Genomic DNA, 11,778 nt, shown 5'->3' with positions numbered 1-11,778 from the left:
TAATCATCAGGGAAATGCAATCAAAACTACAATGAGAGGTCATCTCACACCTGTTAGAATGGCTACCACCAAAAAGACAACAATGACAAGTGTTAGTGAGCATGTAAATTAGAATAGCCACTATGGAAGACAGTATGGAGATTCCTCAAAAAATTAAAAACAGAGTTACCATATGATCTAACAATTGCACTTCTGGGAATATATCCAAAGCACATGAAATCACTATCTGGAAGAGATATCTACACTCCCACGTTCACTGTGGCATTATTCATGAGAGCCAAGATAATGAAACATAAAACAATTCATTGATTTATGAATGAAATAGGGAGATGTGTTGTATATACTCAATGGAATATTGTTGAGCCATAAAAAGAAGTAAATTCTGCCATTTGTGACAACACGGGTGAACTTGGAGGACATTATGCTAACTTAAATAACCAGACAAAGACAAATATTGTATGATACCACTTATGCGTGGAACCTTAAAACAACAACAACAACAACAACAAAACCGTGAACTCAGTAACAGAGTAGAAACAGGCTGGAGTGTGGGAGTAAAGCAGAGATTAAAAAAAAAAAAAAGAAGGTAAATGGTGATTACCAGGGGTTGGGGGAAGGGTTCTGGAGATTTATTGTTTAATCAGTGCAGTGTTTTAGTTTTACAAGATATTAAGGTAGTCGATTTTATGTTATGTGTTATGAAAAAAATGGAAAAAATGAGAAAGTAGTACAAACCGAAAAGTTCCCAGGTGAAATTCTGATTTTATATGAAATATATTTTTATGACTATTAATTACATTCATAGGTGTACTGAAATAACTGTGACCCTTAGATTTTGACAGCTTGAATACTACTTTAAAAGCTGCTATGAAAAGACTGGTAAATTAGAAATTTTCAAAAATCTTAAAAAGAGGATAAAAGTACCTCATTTGGAAAAATTGCATCAAATTTATTGAAGAATTACATTTTGAGAATAGTAAATTTGGAAAACTGGACATTTTGTTAAATGTCTTGCAGAAATTGCTATTTGGCCAATTGGCCTACCCACCCTCTCAGCTCACTTTGTTTCAGCAAAATTCAACCTCTATCACTTCCTCAAATAGGTTTAAGTCTTGTTTGTTTTTCCCTCTGTCTTAAATTTTCTTTCTCCCTTTTCATCTGAAAAGTTCCTGTGCTTTCTTCAAGTCACACAGAGTTACTCAGAACCTGTATTATTCATTTTTAATATGGAAAAAGAACATAATAAATGTTAAAATATGATGAAGGATGCTAAAATGTAATGAAGAAACAAGGATATGTCTGCAGCAAGTATAGCAAACTTTTACTGTCTATATTTATAAAAATATATAAACATGAATAGTTATATCGAACTGTAAGAACCACTAAATTCTTAATTTGAATATGGATGAAACAGCAAAGTAATCTAAAGAATATGCAATGACAAATAAGAAAATAATTCACTTTTGCTGCTAATCAAAGATATATATATTAAATATCAATGAAGTTCTAGTTTTCTTCTTTTAAATTAACAAATAATACTGATGAGAGTACAACGAGAATGACATTTTTCTGCACTGTAGTGGGAATATAAGGGACTGATAGAAGCAATTTGTTAGTATATATCGTGTCTTAAATATATACTAACCTGTAATTCAGTTATTTGAATTTCAAGAATCTATTCAAAAAGAAAAAACAGAAATGAACAGAGCATTATTTATAAGAGTAAAAAATTGGAAAATGGCCTCAATGGATACTCTTCAGAGTCACGCAGCAGAATCTGTACAAAAATTCAGTTTTCTGAAAAACTTACATTTTAGAATGAATGAAAATAGGAAATGTTGGGGCAACTCTCAGATAGCATTTTTAGTATATGGGTCATCAAGTATTCAAAATATTGTAATTGCTAATTATAGAAATTCTGACAAGTGGGCTTTGAATTATTTTTTTTAAGGCAACTAGCTCTAATGAATTTTCTAGAGTAAATTCAGGTATACTTTAAGGAAGTGCAGAAGACATTGGTTAGTTTTCCAATAGTCTGACAGCTTTTCTAGATATCAAAATAGAATAAGAGGATGGCAAATTTTCTATTCAATCTCTCTTAATATCAATATAAGTAGTTAGATTGATTAATACTTTGTGGGCAGAAGGAAAAAGCAATATAAGTTCTAATTAATTTATGAGTTATTATATCAATGCACTGATATGTTATATGAATAAGCCAATGGAATTTACTCGAAACAATTATTTTTCTGCAGAAGTGAAATATTTTGCATTCGGGAAAAAATTTAAAATAATCACCCACACAGTAACCATATTTTGCCATGTATAATGCACACCCACATTTTTGGTCCAAACTTTCAGGAAAAGAGTCTTTCATTTTACAGTATATAGATATGGAATTAGTACTACCCATGTATAATAATGCACATTCTTATTTTCCCCTCAAAAATTTGGGCAAAAAAGTGAGCTTTATACATGGCAAAATACAGGTAACTGTATATATATACTATATGCTCTAACCACTGAAAGATTTAGGTAAACTTATAAAGCACATATGATTCTTATACCAGAAACTTTGACAAAGTTTTTATTTTCTTAGAACTTAAATTGTCTATCTTTCATTCTCCATCTCACAGTGTCACCTGTAAATTCAATCTCATTTAATACTGGAATCCTTATATCTTACCCCATAGCTGCTTCCAACACAGCATTGTATGAATTTCCAGAAGGACACTTAGGAAACTTTTTCTGTTTATTAATTCACATGCTGATGTGTCCAGGGTCCAAGACGGCGTGGCTTCTTGGTGTTGTATAACTTCATTGCATCCAGCACTTAGGATAAACAAAACTTGATAAAAACTATAGCCAAGACACAGGGATCTGCCTCCCTATCTGCAAAAAAACAAATAAATAAAAATAGAAATTAAAAACGGCAATTAATGAGACCCACTTCTAAAACACCAAATCAACCTCAATTTCCTTCCTGCATTGCCTTTTGCTACTTTCAAAATTGTTATCTTCCTTCCCTCTTTTCAAGGAGCCTGGTCTTCAGAAAAACAAAAGCCAAGAAGATTAGAGTGTTTCCTGTCTATGCAAACTGACCATGAATTAAGGAAGCACCAAAGACTGACTTTGCTTACAACAGAGAAGGAATAAATATAAAGAGAAGAAAGCATGAACTAATAACTCAATAGCTTTAACCAACATTATTTATATCAATATTTTTTTGTTTGAGTGCAGTATGTTTATTGTGCATATTATCAGCTTGAATAAAAAGAATTCTTATACAACTGAAAAAGAATGATTATGGGACTTCTGGCCAAGATGGAGGCCTAAGTAGATACACTTTGCCCCCTCGCAAAACAAAAGAAAGACAGCAAATTTAAAAACAAAAAATAACCAGAACTGCCATAAAATTGAACTGTATGGAAGTCTAACAACTAAGGAACTAAAGAAGAAACATCCATCCACACCAGAAGGACGGGCAGAGAGGACGCTTGGCAAGGCAACAGCTGGCCAGACCAGGTGGTCCCACATTGGCGAGGGAAGAACCGGGAGGAAGAGCTGGGGAGTGAGACAGATGGCTGAATACAGAGTCCCAGTGCAAGAAAAAAAAAGCCTCAAAACCCCTGGCTGTAAACACCTGCGGGGGACATGGCAACAGGAGAGACTCCCAGCCTCACAAGAGAGTCCATAGGAGAGACCCACAGATTCCTAGAATGTATATAAACCCACTCACCTGGGAACCAGCACCAGAAGAGCCCGATTTGCTTGTGGGTAGTGGGGGAAGTGACTGAAAGCCGGCAGAGAGCTGAGCAAACAGTATTGTTCCCTCGGACCCCTCCCCCACATACAGCACCAAATGCAGCCACCTGGGTCACCCCGCCCTGGGGAATACCTAAGGCTCCCTCCCTTCCAATGTAACAAGCATGCTGAGACAAAGAAATATGGCCCAAATGGAAGAACAGATCAAAGCTCCAAAAATAGGAGTAGGCAATGAAGAGATAGCCAACCTATCAGATGCACAGTTCAAAACACTGGTCATCAGGATGCTCAGAGAAATGGTTGAGTAGGGTCACAAAACAGAGGAAAAAGTGAAGCTATGCAAAGTGAAATAAAGAAAAACATACAGGGAACCAACAGTAAAGGGAAGGAAACCAGGACTCAAATCAATGGTTTGGAGCAGAAGGAAGAGATAAACATTCAACCAGAACAGAATGAAGAAATGAGAGTTCAAAACAATGAGGAAAGGTTTAGGAACCTCAGGGACAACTTTAAACGTTCCAACATCCGAATTATAGGGGTGCCAAAAGGAGGAGCGGAAGAGCAAGAAATTGAAAATTTACTTGGAAAAAAAAATGGAGGAGAACTTCCCCAATCTGGTGAAGGAAATAGACTTCCAGGAAGACCAGGAAGCTCAGAGAGTCCCAACGAAGTTGAACCCAAGGAAGCACACACCAAGGCACATCATGATTACATTACCCAAGATTAAAGATAAGGAGAGAATCTTAAAAGCAGCAAGAGAAAAGGAGACAGTTACCTACAAAGGAGTTCCCATAAGACTGTCAGCTGAGTTCTCAAAAGAAACCTTGCAGGCAAGAAGGGGCTGGCAAGAAGTATTCAAAGTCATGAAAGGCAAGGACCTATATCCAAGATGACTCTATCCAGCAAAAAGCTATCATTTAGGATGGAAGGGCAGATAAAGTGCTTCTCAGACAAGGTCAAGTTAAAGGAGTTCATCATCACCAAGCTCTTAGTATACTAAATGATAAAGGGACTTATCTAGGAAAAAGAAGAAGATCAAAAACCATGAACAGTAAAATGACAACAAACTCACAACTATCAACAATTGAACCTAAAACAAAAACAAAAACAAACTAAGCAAACAACTAAAGCAGGAACAGAATCACAGAAATGGAGATCAGAGGGGAGCAGAGGGGGAGAGAATAGGGGAAAAGGTACAGGGAATAAGAAGCATAAATAGTAGGTACAAAATAAACAGGGGGATGTGAAGAATAGTGTAGGAAGTGGAGAAGCCAAAGAACTGATATGTACGGCCCATGGACATCAGCTAAGGGGTGGAGGGGAATGCTGGTGGGAGCGGGGTGCAGGGAGGAGGGTAATAAAGGGGAGAAAAAGATAAATAAATAAATAAATAAATTCCATATAAATCAGTGCCTTAACAAAAAGAATGATTATTTTTCCCTAAAAGGTTTAAGTTCTTCGATTATGCATTAAAGAAGTAGCAGTAGCTCTGGAAGTTTAAAATAAATGCAGTATCCAATGTTTCTTAGAAGATGAAATAATGTCAAATGATATCTTTAGCTATAAGTATAGTTAATTCCTTATTTCTGGAATTGTCCTTTCCCCCCTTTTATCTGATTTGCCGCCATGCTAGGATGTTAACAAAGCATGTGGCACTGGCTGTGACTGGCTCACTCTGGCCAATAATAAGTAAAATGACACAGATTCTATACCCGAAGGGGCCAGTTGCTCTGTCTCCATTGCCACAGATCATACCATTCACCCCAATCAGCCATTCTATAGTCAGCATCAATTGTCATAGAAGGTACTGGACCAGATAAGAAGATGACACAGAGCAAGAGAGGAAAATCCTTCCAGCATCATGCATTTCCTAGTAGCAAAGAGTTGGTATGATCGTTCCCATGACAGAGCTCCATTTTGTCAGCTCCCAGTATAGGTTACATCAGTCAATCCAAGGTAAGAATCTCAATAGTATTCCAGAAAAATACTTCTAGAAGTAAAAACTTGCAATTCTATTTTCAAGTTCCTTTTGCGTTTGTACCAAAACTAAGACACTACATTGACAGAAACAATTCAGACTCTGGAGGATGAGATTACAGTAATTTACACAGTAGGAGAACCAAGAGTCATGCTGTGAAGGTTTGGTTCAACAGTATCATGTTAGAATGCCTTTTCCATCATCCCACAAAGAAGGGAGATAGGATTCTAGGTCCTTCCACTCCCACAGATCAAATGGAAAATGTCAGCAGGAGTGCCCAGGAAAAGTACTCCCTGGGTCACTTCCTTCTCTGAGCCACACACAGATTTTATCCATAAATCCAAGTGACAAAATCCACCTGGTTGTCATTTTTAGGGAGATGCTAAAGGTAGACTGCAGCCTCAGTAAGAATCCAGAGGGCAGCTTGAGTCTTTGAGAAATACATCAGAATTGAATATGATCTAAAACATTTCCTCATGAGTTTTAAGATCACCAAACACCTGGGAAACACTTGTACACCTTGGGCTATTTCTTATCACTGATAACCACTGAATGCTTGTAGCGGCCATTCTTTCTCAGCTGTATGGAGGAAAAACTAGTGCTGTTAAACGTGTGCTTTATTCTTCCTAAAATTAATGCTCACGAAGTTAGATATTTAACTGCTGTGGATTACTCATCAAATTAGATATTTAAACGCAGTGGATTGAAAGCAAAAATAGACAAAGAAATCAAAGCCAAAAAACCCCCGGAAAACAACAAAAACAAAAAATCACAAAAGCCCTGCGTTTACTGCTGGTAGCAGTTTCTGTCTCTTTTCCTCTCAGACACAATGGCTCCTGTGTTAACCATCTCCAAGACGCTTCACCACATGGCTGCATGCCTGTTCAGCGCCCCTGTATTTGCAAGATTCATTAGTGCCACCTGAAATTTCCCCATGGTAGCCAGTGACAGATTGGGCAGGTAGCAGGCAGTGTTGCTCTAATCATTGGGAGAAATACATGAAATCAATCCTGTGCTAAAATGGATCTTCCAGAAGATATTTTTCTATTTAATTTAACAGTAAAAAGAGGAAACTAGACAACTCTTTGGTTAGGTTATAAAAGCTGCAGTTAATTTTAATATGAACAAAAGAAACACCCCTTACATACAAATCGACATTACTGTATAATCAATCATTTATGTCACTTTATCCAGGATGGAGAGTAGCAGGAAATTAGACCCTAAAGCATTTCTAGTTTACTGTTCATGGTTGGATGTTTCCGGCAAAGTATCTTACAAATCTCAAAAAATGGATATTAATGAACAGGTTATACACCTGCTACAACAACACAGGAACATAATGCTTTTCAATGAAATGAGATAGGATACAAGAAATGATTATAGTTTCCCTCGCATACACACTCATACTTGCATTTAAAAATCTCCATTTAGGTGGTATATGCAGTTCTAATAAGTCATTAAGGAATAATGAAGTTTCAAACCCAGAGTATAAGACTAGCATCCATACGGATTCAGCAGGGCCGGACACAGCCCTGAGGCTGTGTTATTAAATGTCTGGCTCTATGTAATTAGAGTAGACATGGGCATTCATATTAGCAGTTATCATAAAATGACAGCAGAAATTAGGGATTTGGGTTTATGGCAAAGAAAAATACATGTCTAAAAACAGCACATTTATTATGATTTCTTTTGGAATTTGTTAACTTTTATATAGCACAGAAAGTGAAATCACCTCTATTTTGTCCCTTTAAATATCTTCAGTCCCTCATTGCATCTCCACAAGCACTGCAATTGTTAAGAATCCCTCCTGAAAAAAAAATTTCAAATTCCTTCAATATCACAGCATCTGCTGAAAAGCAAGAAGTTCCATCCAAAATGAGGCTATGGTTCATGCCATTTCTTCACAATGAAATTTATGCATTTGGAAGGGACTGAATATAAAAAAGCATGTGTTGAACTTTGTCAATTTCAATTAGCCTTTGAAATTTAAGGGTTTAAAATCAAATAGATACATACTTATGTGTTTGTCTCCTCTAAGAAAATATAGAAAAAGAAATTAAACTTATAATCTTTCCTTTCAAACAAGCTTTTCCATCTCTATTTCTATGACACATGCAGCTACGATTTTCTCAATTATACAAGCTCAAAAGCTAAAAGTCATCTTTCCTTTTTCAGATTGTTCATGCTCTGGGCTAGAATCTGAGAATATGTTGTTAATGTTTCCTTCCCTCGAAGAAAACCATACTTTGGTAGTGAGCCACCAAGATGTCAGAACTCTTCACAATAGCCAAAATGTGTACAGTCCAAATGGCCATCAGAGGAGGAATGGATAAACAAACTGTAGCATAGCCATGCATTGGAGTACTATTCAGCTCTTAAAAAAATCAAGTACTGATACATGCTGTGATAGGATGCACCTTGAAAACATTTTTGTAAAGTGAATGAATCCAGACACACAGAAAAGCACATATTTTGTGATTAAATTTATGGGAAATATTCATAATAAGGAAGTCAATAGAGATAGAAAGCAAATTGGTGGTTTCGAAGAGCTGAGGCAAGATGGTGATGGGGAGTGACTACTGCTCAGTGGGCATAGTATTTCCTTTCGTAGTGACAACTGTTCTCTGGAACAACATAGTGGTGATGGTTGCACAATTGTGAATGTACAAAATGCTACTGAATGTACACTTTCAAATGGTTAAAATAGTAAATGCATAAATTTTGCTACATTAAAAAAGGAGACAGATCTTTATGTAACTATAGAGAAAGTGGCTTTGGTTATTGTCTTTAAATGGCAGGTTGCAAAAATGAGTGTGTAGCACGATGGGGCACACATACACGCATATGTGTAAATTTCCAATATTTCTATACTTTTAGTTAAGATAATGCTAGCTGTTGTAACAGATGAGTCTCCAAATCTCGGTGGCTTAAGGCAATTGCAGGTAATTTGTTGCTCTTGTAGATTTCAAAATGTGTTTTTCTATTCTGAGCCAAGTGTCAATCTTCTAAGTGGTGATTCAGGGTCCTTCGAAACGTGACTATGCCATCTTCAACGCTGTGATTTTAATTAAACTGCGGAGGAGCAAGTAAGTACACACATGGGAGTTTTATGGGTCTAGCCTAAAAGCATAGCATTTTATTGGTCAAAATGCAGTCATATGACCTCATTTAACTGTAAGGGAAACTGGGAAATCTAGTCTTGGTTTCTGCCCAGGAAGAACTGTTTAATGAGCAGCTAGTTAACCTCTTACACAAATATTTAAGATTTTGTTTACTGATTTTAACACTGGGAAGTGAGTCAGGGAAGATTAGAGGCCGATTTTCACTTTTGACCTTATAATATTCTATTTTGAATGATTTTCACCCAACATGACTGTTATGGGATGAACTGTGCCCCCTCCTTCAAAAATTCATATATTGAAGCCCTAATCCCCGGTCCCACAGGATGTGAGTATATTTGGAATGGAGTCCTTTAAAGGGGTGATTAAGGTAAAATGAGCCCATTAGAGTGGGGCCCCAATCCAATCTGATTGATGTCCCCATAAGAAGAAGACATTTGGACATGCAGAGACACTAGGGGTGCTTACTCACAGAGGAAGGACCATGTGAAGCCACAAAGAGAAGGCAACCATCGGTCAGAGAAGGAGAGAGGCCTCAGAAGAAACCAAACCTGCCAATTCCAAGGACTTGAAGCTTCCAGAAGTGTGAAAAATTAGTTTTTGTTGTTTAAGCAACCCAGTCCATAAGTTGTTATGGCAGCACTAGCAAACTAATACGATAACATATTTTTATAATAAAATAAAAATTAAAACTTGATGTGACTACCAAAGTTCTGTTTTCAAAAGTGAGAGACACAGCTTCCCCATTCCCTAATATGAAATTCTCTTCCTTTTTTGATAAGTTCCTAAAAATGCTTAATGTCATTAATCATCAGAGAAATGCAAATTAAAAACCACAGTGAGATATCACCTCACACCTGTCAGAATGGCCATCATCAATGAATCAACTAACAAGTGCTGATGAGGATGTGGAGAAAGGGGAACCCCAGTGCACTGTTGGTGGGAATGCAGACTGGTGCAGCCACTGTGGAAAACAGTATGGAGTTACCTAAAAAATAGATTTTAAAAAATGGAATTTCTTTTTGGTCCAGAGATCCCATTTCTGGGAATATATCCTAAGAATCCCAAAAGAGCAATTCGAAAGAGCTTATGCACTTTTATGTTCACAGCAGTGTTATTTACAATAGTCAAGATTGGGAAACAGCCCAAGTACCCATAAGTAGATGAATGGATAATAAAATTGTGGTACCTTACACAGTGGAATACTATTCGGCCATAAAAAATGGAAGCCTTACCTTTAGCAACAGCATAAATGGACCTGGAGATTATTATGCTAAGTGGAATAAGCCTGGCAGAGAAAGACAGATACCATATAATCTCACTTATATGTGGAACCTAATGAACAAAATAAACTGACAAACAAAATAGAAACAGAGGCATGGATACATGGAACAGACTGACAGCTGTCAGAGGGGAGGGGTGTTTGGAGGACTGGATGGAAGAACTTTAAAGGATTAACCAAACAACAACAACAACAACAACAACAACAACAACAACACATAGACAGAGACAACAGTGTGATGATATCCAGAAGGAAAGGGGGTGGAGGTAGGTGGAAGTGGGCAAAGTGGAGGGAAATAGGGATGGAAAGAGACTTTGCTTGGGGTGATAGGTGCACAATGCAGTGTGCAGATGATGTTTTATTGAGGTGTACACTTGAAACTTGTATGGTTTTGGGAACCAATGTCACTCCAATAAATTGAACTAAAATATTAAACATAAAATAAAAATCTTAAAAAATAAAATACTCTTTAGTAGTTTTATATAAAAAAGTTTATGAGGCACAATTTTAAAACACCTAGAAAACAGTACATCACTTTCTAGACAAATTAAACTTGAATTTAACTTAAAAATTAATTGGCTCACTTGGATTCTGACAATGTTGATGTGGGGCGCTGAATTACCAAGTTCAAAATTTGCAGAGATGGGGAGTTCAATCCTTTTATACATTATTTTTTAAATAGCTAGTCTCTGCTTTTGACTACATTTTAATTTTTCTAATTTTATTATAAATACTGTATATTATGATCAGAGGTTGAAATTTTTGTGTCTTCTATATGCTATTTATTGTTGGTTAAGCTCAAGCAAAAATGTAGTAGTCAACAAATATTTATTGTGATCAGCATCACAATCAAGAAGCCAAGGGAGAATCTATATATTGCTGACATATGATTAATGCAGGAATTTAAAAAATATATATATTTTTTAAATAATTGCAAATTAATGAATTCAAGTCTGACCTTATTGTGGCAGGTGGCAACTGCTCACCACTTTTTCCTGGGATATGGAGAAGACTAAAGCATTGTCTTCAGGATTTTCATCTTACATTGCCCTGATTTTGGATTGTCTTGTCTGACAGAAATTGTCAAGTTCTACATCCAGTACAGCTCCACACAAGGCTGTTCTCTTACAGCTATTGCGGGCAACACGCTGACTATAGAACTCTCAATCCATATAATCCATAAAATTCAGCCAACAAAAATTCAGTGACTATGTTTTATTTACCTTATTTAACATCAATTTGAACTGCTATTGTTAAAGACGCATGTCATGCATAACCCCACTATGTAACATCACACCACCAAATTCCAACAAATACCTTTTCTGTGCATCTTGTTTGTACATACCTCTATGGTTTGCACCATATTTGCTTAGTTTTAGAAAGAAAAGTACTATCTCTTGCAGTGATATGCTCCATATTTCAAATTCCCTTTCATTTGTGGCAATATTATTTCTCTCTGTCTAAAGGAAACAAAGTAAGAACCTGAAACAAAGGAAAGGAAGAGTGTTCTGAGGTTCAATGAACTCTTTTCAGGTTTTAGAGGCAAAACCAGGTCTAACACATTATAATTGAAGATGTGGGTTCCTAGACACACTGGTGATACTCCTATGATTCTATAAATAGGATCCTGTGAT

This window comes from Pteronotus mesoamericanus, unplaced genomic scaffold (assembly GCF_021234165.1).
Source record: "Pteronotus mesoamericanus isolate MK-2021 breed Mesoamerican mustached bat unplaced genomic scaffold, CSHL_Meso_final contig_173, whole genome shotgun sequence".
Taxonomy (NCBI): Eukaryota; Metazoa; Chordata; class Mammalia; order Chiroptera; family Mormoopidae; genus Pteronotus; species Pteronotus mesoamericanus.
This window is presented reverse-complemented; position numbering follows the sequence as displayed.